Here is a 10,168-nt window from a genome sequence, read left to right as displayed (position 1 = left end):
AATTTTGTGCCGACTTCTAATGTGACTTTTGGAGCCTTCTATTTGGTCAGTGGATGCCAACTAGCACTTTCTAGAATGTATTCCTAATCCTTAACCCTCTAGGGTCCATTTAAGAACATTTTTGGCATTGTAAAAGTAGTTAGGAGTGGAGTTTGAGAGAAGGTACTGGGAGAAGAATTTATCTCCAGATTTATGCTATTGTAAGCCCTTAAGGCATGTTTTGGAGTCTATTTCTCTGCACTAAGTGTACTAGCATATTTTCACAGTTAATAAAATTTTTTCTTTCCTGTTGTGTCCATTTTGTGCTTGGGCTATGTCCCCATCACTATTTTACTAACAAATGCTGGTAAAACTAAATGTTATGATGATGCTGTGTATGTGGATACTAAGATTCATTAGGAGTCTTCAATGACAGAAGAAATAGATTCCTTGCTAAAAAATAAGACATGGAATTTATGTAAGTTGCCTATAGGTAAAAGGTGTTTATATAATAAATGGGTTTACATGTTGAAAGAAGATGATAGAGGTAAAAAAATATTTAAGGCTAGGTTAGTTGTAAAAGGATTTGCATAGAAAAGGGGCACTAATTTTAATGATATATTTTTTTCTGTTTCTAAAATGACTTCTATTTGCACTATTCTAAGTATTGTGGCTACTGAAGATTCACATTTAGAGAAGCTTGATGTTTAAACAACTTTTATTTATAGTGATTTGGTTGAAGAGATATATATGGCACAACTATAGGGATTTGATTTCAAAAGTAAGGAGAAGTTAGTGAGCAGGTTGCAGAAAAGTTTATATGGCTTGAAGCATGCACCTCAGTAATGGTATCTAAAATTTGGTAGTTTTATGCATGAGCATGGATATATTAGGTTTCAGTCAAATTATTGTATTTATTTTAAGAGGTTGGATGATGACAACTACAATATTTTATGTTTATATGTTTATGATATGCTTGTAGGTGGGTCTAACATGGATCACATTAAGGGGTTGAAATGTTAGTTAACACCTAACTCTTGGTATGAAAATTTGTAGAGATAGAAAAATAATTGACATTATCTCAAATTGATTATATTGTGAAGGTGTTTCAATATTTCTCTATGGATAATGCTCAAGCTATCAGTACACCTTTACTTGACCATTTGAAGTTGACTAAGGAGATATGTCCAAAGACGGAAGAAGAAGAGGATAAGATGTCCAAGGTACCTTACGGTTCAGTTGTAGGAAGCTTGATGTATTCTATAGTATGTATGAGGCTAGATATTGCACATTCAGCAGGAGTTGTAAGAAGGTATATGAGTCATCTAGGGCTTGATTTGTTTACATTTTGGGGGATCTACTACTAATTTATAGGGCTATGTTGACTTGGATCTAGCAAAAAATATTGAAACTAGGTGGAGTACTACAAGTTATGTATTTATTGTTGGTGAGGCAGTAGTGAGCTGAGTTTCTAGATTACAAAAGGTGAATTTTTAATCTACTATAGAGGTAGAGTATCTTGCTGCTATGGAGCCAAGGAAATAGATGACATGGCTTTAGTTCTTCTTAGAAGAATTAAGACACCTTTAAAAGGATAGTTCTTTGTTTATAGATAGTTAGAGTGTCATTCATCCTATGAAGAATTATGCTCTTAACTTAAAGACAAAACACATACAATTGTAGTACTATTTCATTCAGTAAATTTTGGATGATGGATAGTTAAAGCTGGACAAGATACCTACAAATGATAATCTAACATATATTTTTACAAAGGTAGTGACAAGGGAGAAGATGAACTTCTCTTCAACTTTGGTTGGTCTTCTAGATTGAACAAAATAAAATAATAGTAGAGTCTAGGGTGGTTTTATCCAATGAGAGCCTCATGAAGTAGTGACATAGGTATAGGATTGGTCTCTAAGTTAGAGATTGTTATCTAGAGTGGAGCATGATAAATCCCCAAGTTGGAGATTGTTAGTTTGTGGTGACTAATTAGGGAAGTATTGTGCATGCTCCATAATTCAATTTTGGGGGCTATTTTATCAACATTTTATGATAGACATGTTGTAAATAATTTTAACTGTAAAGACAGAAAAATACTTGTATAAAAAGAGCTTAGGATTAGGGATTTTCATAATGTGTGATGTGATAATTTCTTCTTGTGATGGTTTTGAGCTGTAAGGGATTAGACATTGTAATTAGGTTGTAATCACTAGATAGTAATAATATTGGACTTATTTTTTGGTGGATGCATCCCAAATATTGTGTGAACCACATTAAATCTTGGTGTCTTGTGATCTCTTATGTACAATTTATTATTGTATGATATTGTTTATATTTGCATGTAATTATTACTTTTGTTCATGGTTAATCCTAAAAAAAATGTGTTTTTCTCTAAGAAATTATATTGGTTGATTATTTTACTACATGTATGAGATAAATATGCATATTCTAAATACTTTTATTGAACAAGGTACATTGAATTTTTTGGTTTGATTGAATATTTTTACTTTTTGTCCCTATACAAACCTGTGACTATGGTTTCTTAAACAATGGCCTATCCTTTGTATTGCAAATTGTAAAATTCAAGTTTTCTTCCAATAAAGGGATAGGAATTTGTGTTCATATTTTCTTTCATAAATTTTATTTTCACTTTCTTATCCTTTGTAGAATGAGGTGATTTGGGCTAGGCATGTTGAATGTGACTAGCCTTTTAAATGGAGTTAGTTGTAGTAGTAGTGGGTTTTGGAAGTTTTAGATGACATTGGAGGTGGATGTTGGTGATTTGAGTTATCCCTTAGGTGAGGAAAAATTCAATTTGAGTGGGTGGTTTTCAGGACCCAAAGATTTTGGAATACCTATAAAAAACAACCCAAAACTCTCATTTATTGGCCAAATTGAGGCTTTTGGTCTTGTAGAGTAGTTGGAAAAATAATACCTTAGAATTTGTTATTCCTTCTAAATTTTTATCAAGTGTGTAATTGGTTATGGGATTGTTTTGAAACAAATTAAAGTTATTAAGCAAAAAATAGATTTGGAGGACAAATTCTAGCAAGCCTATTTAAGCCTAGGTGCAAGTTATTGGTGTGGGTGTTGGAGTTGAGGGTTGTAACTTTGAGAATAGTTGGAAACAATTTTGAGAATATATTTAATGTCTACACTTTTCCTCTTGGTGGTATTGGAGTGTTATTTGTGTAAAACTCCTAGGGTGGTGGCTTTTGAGGGTTGAAAGTAGGAAACAAGTCAATTTGGAATTAGAATGAGTTGTGAGAATGGGAGTCGTAGCAATGAGTTTTTTTGAGTTAGGTGGATTGGAAAAGTTATTAAAATATTACCTTGGGTCCTAACTAGTATTGGGGGGTTATTGGTTTCTTGTAGAACTCACTTAGACCTTTAGAGTTTGAATCAACCTTGCATTAGAAGCATTTCACACCATTGTTTATGACATTGTTGATTCCCAAAGGTCTTCTTGTGCTGATATTTGTTATTTAATTTTCTCTTCCATTAGATCATTGATTAGGTTTATTATATTCTTCTAATTTATTTCCATAAAGCTAACAACTGAATAAATATCATGTAAAAGGTTTCACATCTATATTACCTTTATAATCTTTCTTCATGTGTCCATATTTTTTGTGAGAATAGAATCTTATCTTGAATGATTTAATTTATTTGTTAGGTTCCTCGTACTAAATTTTTCTCTAATTGGGATCTTCTATTGTTTCCTTCTCAAATTTTCTTTTTGGTTCCTTAGAGCATTCACCTATCAGATATCTAATTCTTGTCATATATTCCTTAGGCTTCTATTACATTAGTTTCTCATTAATCTTTTTGACATTTGAATACAACATATCAAGATAGAATTTAGTCTCAACAAGATAAATTTTTACACTAATAGTATGTTTATCAATTTCCTTGTACATAATATTTGAATCATTAAGTTTAGATTTACCTTTGCAAGTTGAGTATTGAAATCTTTTCATTCACTAACTTTACCTTTCAGATAAGTCTCAATTTTTTTTTTTGAGATTTTCATTCATATGTTATCTTAACCAACAAAAGTGATATAATTTCAACTTCATATTTAAGTATTGAATTTTACTTCTCAAGTTTCATAACTATATAGTATTTCTTGATCTACTCATCAATCTCTTTTGTCTTTGTCCTTGAAACTTCCATATGGTATTTTCAAAGCTTCTTATCTTAATTGTGTAAATTCTTGAGTTTTATCTTTAGCCTTTTCTTTTCTTTATTTTCTTGATCCCAAGTGTCCTTCAAAGTTCCTTTGTGGATCATGTGTATACATTGGAATCTTCATCAAGCTTTTATCAATATAGTGAATAAATTAGTATCTTCCTCTTTAAGTTGTTACCAATATAGAGAATAGTGAGAGTAGGGGTGTATTAGTATTCCATCAGTTTTACACCAACTATATATTTCAACAATTAATCATGTGCATGCACAAATGAATAAAATAGAAATTAAAATACACAAAAATAATAAATCATAATACCATGATTTATTTTTATGAAAACTTATCCAAGGGAAAATTCTAGTGGGGAATAGTATCCATAATAATGCACTAATTTGAAATTTCACTATTAGGATATTTGAACCATGTTAGGAGTATTTACATGCATTTAGTATATGATTCCTTGTTAGAGGATTGGACCTTATTAGAAGTCTCAACCCTATTAGGAGTTGTAATAAAATGGAGCTCACTACTCTTACAAAGATATAAATTATATACAATAAGTGATAGATACAATACAAAATGACTATTCTGACATCTTCTATATATAATTAGTCATTTGTACAAGTCAAGTATAATTCTACCCATGTAACAACTGAGTGAGTAAAACAATTAAAACAACATTATAATACCATACATATAGCTCTCATGTCTTTTTCATATCAAAACCATACTTTTCATGCTCAAACTCCTAATGTACACCCTTCTAATTATATACTTGTTCAGTCAGTCATGATGATGAAACATATAAGAACTAGATCAAAACTAAAATTAAAAAATTTCTAACTGAGGTTAAATATATAGAATGTTATCTCTATATTTCTAAGTAATTTAATTAATAGCGCAATTCAATTATTTATGCTAGTGAATTTGGACCCAATTTTTGACCAATTTTGGTCAAAATTTTGACCCAAGTTCATTGTTATTTTTCTCATCAAAATTTTAACCAAATTTTAGGTTGGTCAAAATTTCAATGAATACATTCGTCAAAATGTTTTTTTCAACAAAAACAAAAACATTTCAATGAATGTATTCATCAAAATTTTGACCAACCTACAATTTGGTTGAAATTTTGAGCAAAATTGATCGAAAATTAGGTCCAAATTTACTAGTGTTAGTCCAAAATACCTTATCACTGACTCTTATCTAGTACATTGCAATATAAACCTATCTTTACACTTCCCAACCAAAACATATGTTAACTAAAATATTAACTCTCAGAGCCACGTATAGGAACATTATCAGGTTGTATAGTTGAAAGATTGACATTAATTTCTTTGAGCATGTCCATGCTATAAATATTAAGCCCAAATCCATTATCAATCAAGGTCCTACAAATGCTACTTTTATTGATAGTAATAGCCACCATAACAGAATCATATTGATTTTGAACTTCTTTAGAAGGTAAATCCTTTTGATTAAATACAATTTTAGAAACATTCAAGGTAGTATTCATGCATTGTAAGAAGTTATTGATGTTTTCTTGATTAGGAGGTGGAGTGGAAAGAGTTACTAAAGCTTTTTGCAAGGTTTCATAGTAGGTAGGTGAGGTTTGAAGAAGCTCCCATAAAGAAATATTGGTAGGGTTATTTAGTAATTGGTTTATCAAATCATAATTCTTGCTAGGAAGATGGGATGGAGGAGGAATAATGTGTTAAGAAGGTGGAAATGAAGTAGAAACCACTGAATTAGGGTGAAGATTACTCCTTGTATGACATGTGTGGACTATAGAACCTTGTTCATTGAAAGACTCTAAAGACTCCATAGGTTTACCTTTAATAGTAATGCGAGGAAAACCTTTGATAGTCAAAAAAGGTTTTGGATAAACCATGTTAGTCATCTCAACACTAGAAACAAAGTTCCAAGAAGGAAGCAAAGAAGACATCCTAGGAGAAGATGAGGTAGAATCTTGATTCTTCATAAGATCATCACTAAGAGGGAGAGCAATAAGGGAATTTTTATCACTCTCTGCTAATGCCTCATCACTAGAAGGAATCTCAAATGAATGTAAATGATTTATAATGTCTACATAAGAGTTATCATCGTGTATGAATATATCATCTATTAATAAATCACCATCTTGCATCAAAGCTTCTTCATGAGGAGGGGATAAATCAATGTCTTTATCTATTGGATCATCCACAATTGTTTCATGAGGAAGATAGTAATCAACACCCAAATCCAAAGGTTCATCCCAAATAGGAGGATTATCATCCCTATCAATAAAGTACTTTGTAGGATTATATTCTAAAGAAGGCTCATAGAAAGGAGACATATTAGGAGAAGAATTAACATCAATCCTCAAATCATCTGTACAAAAAGAAATATAGTGGAGAGATAGATTAAGGCCATATCTATGCTCTAATGTATCCATACATGGTAATTCAAAAGAGGACAAAGCAACATCACACACACTACACAAAGTCTTTCTAGGTGTAACACCATGCAATGGTAAGGTAAGAAGATGATGTTGTGTAATCCCAAAAGTTATAGAAGAATGTTTGAAAAACATTTAATATAACTTGTGAAACATGATAACAAAAATTCAAATTTATAAGCATGAAAAGGAAATCAAAAACCATAAACACAATAGGGGATCTAATTCTACAAAGCATGAAAATGTAAATGTTTTTTAATTTTTGAAGAAATTTTGCAATTTTTTTGTATTTTTTGAAAAATGAAAGAGCATAGAAGAAATATACTTTTATATGCATGTAAGATCTCACATAAAATAGAAATATAACACCAAAATGAAAGAGTTTTCAATTGTGGGTTCACCAATATGTAAGATGAAGGTGAACACACAAGATAATATGAAGGGAAATGTAACACCAAAAGAAAAATAGGTCATCTAATTCCATAAAAGAAAAGAGGGTAAGCATGTTGAGTTTACCGAATGTATAGTGAAGATGAACACACAAGGAAATCTAACACAATATAGCATCTAATTCCACAAAAGAGAAGGGGTAAGTGTGTTGGGTTCACCAAAATGTATAGGGTAAAATATGGTTGATGAATAGGGTTTAGAATAGTGCACATGAAAGAGACTGTAAAATGATATTTTACACATAAATATAGATTGTTATGATATGGAAAGTAAATCTAGATGACTAATATTGAAATGAAGAAATAAAGATACTTACCTCCAAAAAAGAATCGGCTGAAAACCCTGTCAAACAATCTAAAAAACTATGAGTCTTATCAATGTTAAATTGAAACTTTGAGATCTTCAAAACCCAAAAAAAATTCTTCTTTTCTAAGGGTAGGTCGAACTTGACCCAGTTAGCAGGGTACGATTGTGCCCCAAAATGTCAACCTTGACCTACACTACTTTGACAAAATTTCTATTGGCAGATCCTGCAAATTTGACAAAAAGGGTATCCAAATATGCATTGATATTCATTGTTCCACACCTATACCTACAAGAAAAATGGTTTTATTTGTTGGATTTGGGGTTTTCCCTTAGTAAAACCCCAGTTTGAAATTAACCTTGAAATTGAATTGAAATATTAATATGTATAAACAAAGTAGATGGAACTATTCACCTTGCTTATGTTGAAATCATTGTGAGGATTCAAATCCTAGAATCCACAAGTACAGATGCTCCAAATGAATATAGAATTGTATGTAGGATGTCTCAAATCAATGGCATTAGATCTTCAACACCAATCTTGAATGGATCTTATATTAGGAAGAAGATTGAATGGAAATGGATGAATCTTCAACAAGAGGGTTCCATAAAGCTTGAATCCTTCAATAGCTACTAATTGATCTCCTTGATGAATTGAATCCTTGAAAACTTGAATGCTTGAATGCTTGAATGCTTAATAGATAGTATAACTTCACTTCATAGTAGTTGGATACTTGCATAATAATCAAATAGCTTGTGGATGTCAAAATGAGGGAAGAAGTCTTCCTTATATAGAGATCCAGGGTAAAAACTTCTAGAGAAGACTGATATGGGAGCATTAAATCCCAATTAACCTTAAAACCTAGAAATGAACCTAGATTAAATTTTATTTAAGAGTTTACCATTTTGGAGACCAAAAAAACTAACCTAGAAGTGAGAAAATAATTCTTTCCAAAACCTGACATTTGAAAATCATGGAACCTTGAAATTTGAACCTAGGGTCATGGATGAGGTCAACCCTAACCTAGGTTAGGGTCTAGGTCATCCTTGACCTAGGCTAGGGTTGAGGTTGACCTTGACCTAAAATTTCATGCTTGACCCTGAGGTCATCCTCAACCAAAAAGACAAGAATCTCAGGATTTCAGTCCAAAATGCAAGAAAAGTACAGAAAGAAAGTGGAAAAGGGAGTAGAATAGGGGAAAAAGGTAGATCCAAGTCAAAGATTCATTGAAGTAATTTGAAATGACCAAAAACCACTTACTTAGAGGTCTAAATACTCTTAACATGGAAATGTTTCCATTTTAAGATGATACACTAGTTACCAGTTTTTTAACAAGACAATAACAAGTGCATTACAATAGAACAATAAAAGATCTCACAAGAGAGAAGACATTAATGAAAAATGTATTTTTAGATCAAAACCACCAATGTGAGGGTAAAACTCATGGTGGGAGTAATATACCCACTAGTCATTTATTGAAAGTAAAAATGTACCTTGTTAGAGGCTTAGACATTTTCCTTGTGAGAACTCATCTTATCATGAATGAACATAATATGTTAAGATTATAAAAGCTTGATATTTCTACCTCGTGGGAGAATTTTTATCTTTTTTTGAGAGATGCCATGTTAGAGGATTTTAATGAATTATTATAAGTCTTCCCTTATAAAGGATTAAAATAGTTGCAACCATAAGAAATAAAACTAAAGATTAGATTTAAGAATATAACACATCTTTCATTGTAGGGACACTTCAATTTTGCAAGAATATCTCATGATCTCCTTCGTCGGTTTTGATTTTACTCAATGAGTTCTCATGTTCACTTCATTATTCATGGTTTGATCTTGTCCTTCTACAAATACTTGAGCAAAAAAAATCACCACTTCAGTAATGAAGTTCAAGTGTCCTTAAATACAGACTTACAATCTAGGTGTCAAAACCCTAAAGTCATCTTGTTGAAAACATGCATTCAAAATTTGAAATCCATAAGTGAGCATAGTCTTGAAATACTCGTGACTACCTATACATAGGTTACTATTTACATAGGCATGTTTGTCCTTCTATAAGTCTACTCCTCTTATACGTCTACATCTAGACTTATGCCCTTCCTTTCTTCTAACACTTCTACTACTTCTCTATGTTTCATTATCACATTGCTACAAGACTATCCCTTAGGCATATCACATCATTGGTGATTCAACTTATATGAACTATGATCATCTAGCACCTACATATGTATTTCATTCATATTCATGTCTACACAATTCCTCATTATCCTAACTAGTGTGTTGGTCTACCAATGGTTGAATTTCCTTGCAATGCTTTTATCTCTACCCTTGTTTCCAATCAATGACAACACTTCATTTCTTACACAATTCTAACAATAATTAAGTCTTTATCATGCAAAATTTTAGTAATCATAAATTTTATGGTTAATTATGCAATTGTAACTACTTAAGTCTAACATAACAATGTCCTTGTAACCTTCTAATAGAGATAAGCTCCTAAAAGTGTACTTTATGAGAGTGCAAACTTTATGAGGATTATCTCACACATTATGGTTTAAGCCTAGCATAGTTTCCACAAGATAAATACTTGTGTTATTTTATGTTATGTTTGTCTTTAATGATTATTTTTGAAACCTAATTTGTTAATTTATAGCTATTATTAACTACTATATTGATGTGAAGAAAAACACGTGATAAAATTTGAAGTTATCTAGGATATACTAATTCACTCTCACTCTCAATTTATTGACCAATGTGTGGACCAACAAATCATTTCAAATGTTTTTAGAAAATTTCTCAATATT

The sequence above is a fragment of the Cupressus sempervirens genome, chromosome 6 (genome assembly GCF_028749045.1).
Source record: "Cupressus sempervirens isolate cs-2001-9-10 chromosome 6, ASM2874904v1, whole genome shotgun sequence".
NCBI classification, from domain to species: Eukaryota; Viridiplantae; Streptophyta; class Pinopsida; order Cupressales; family Cupressaceae; genus Cupressus; species Cupressus sempervirens.
The sequence above is the reverse complement of the archived record's forward strand: the minus strand, read 5'-3'. Positions refer to the sequence as shown.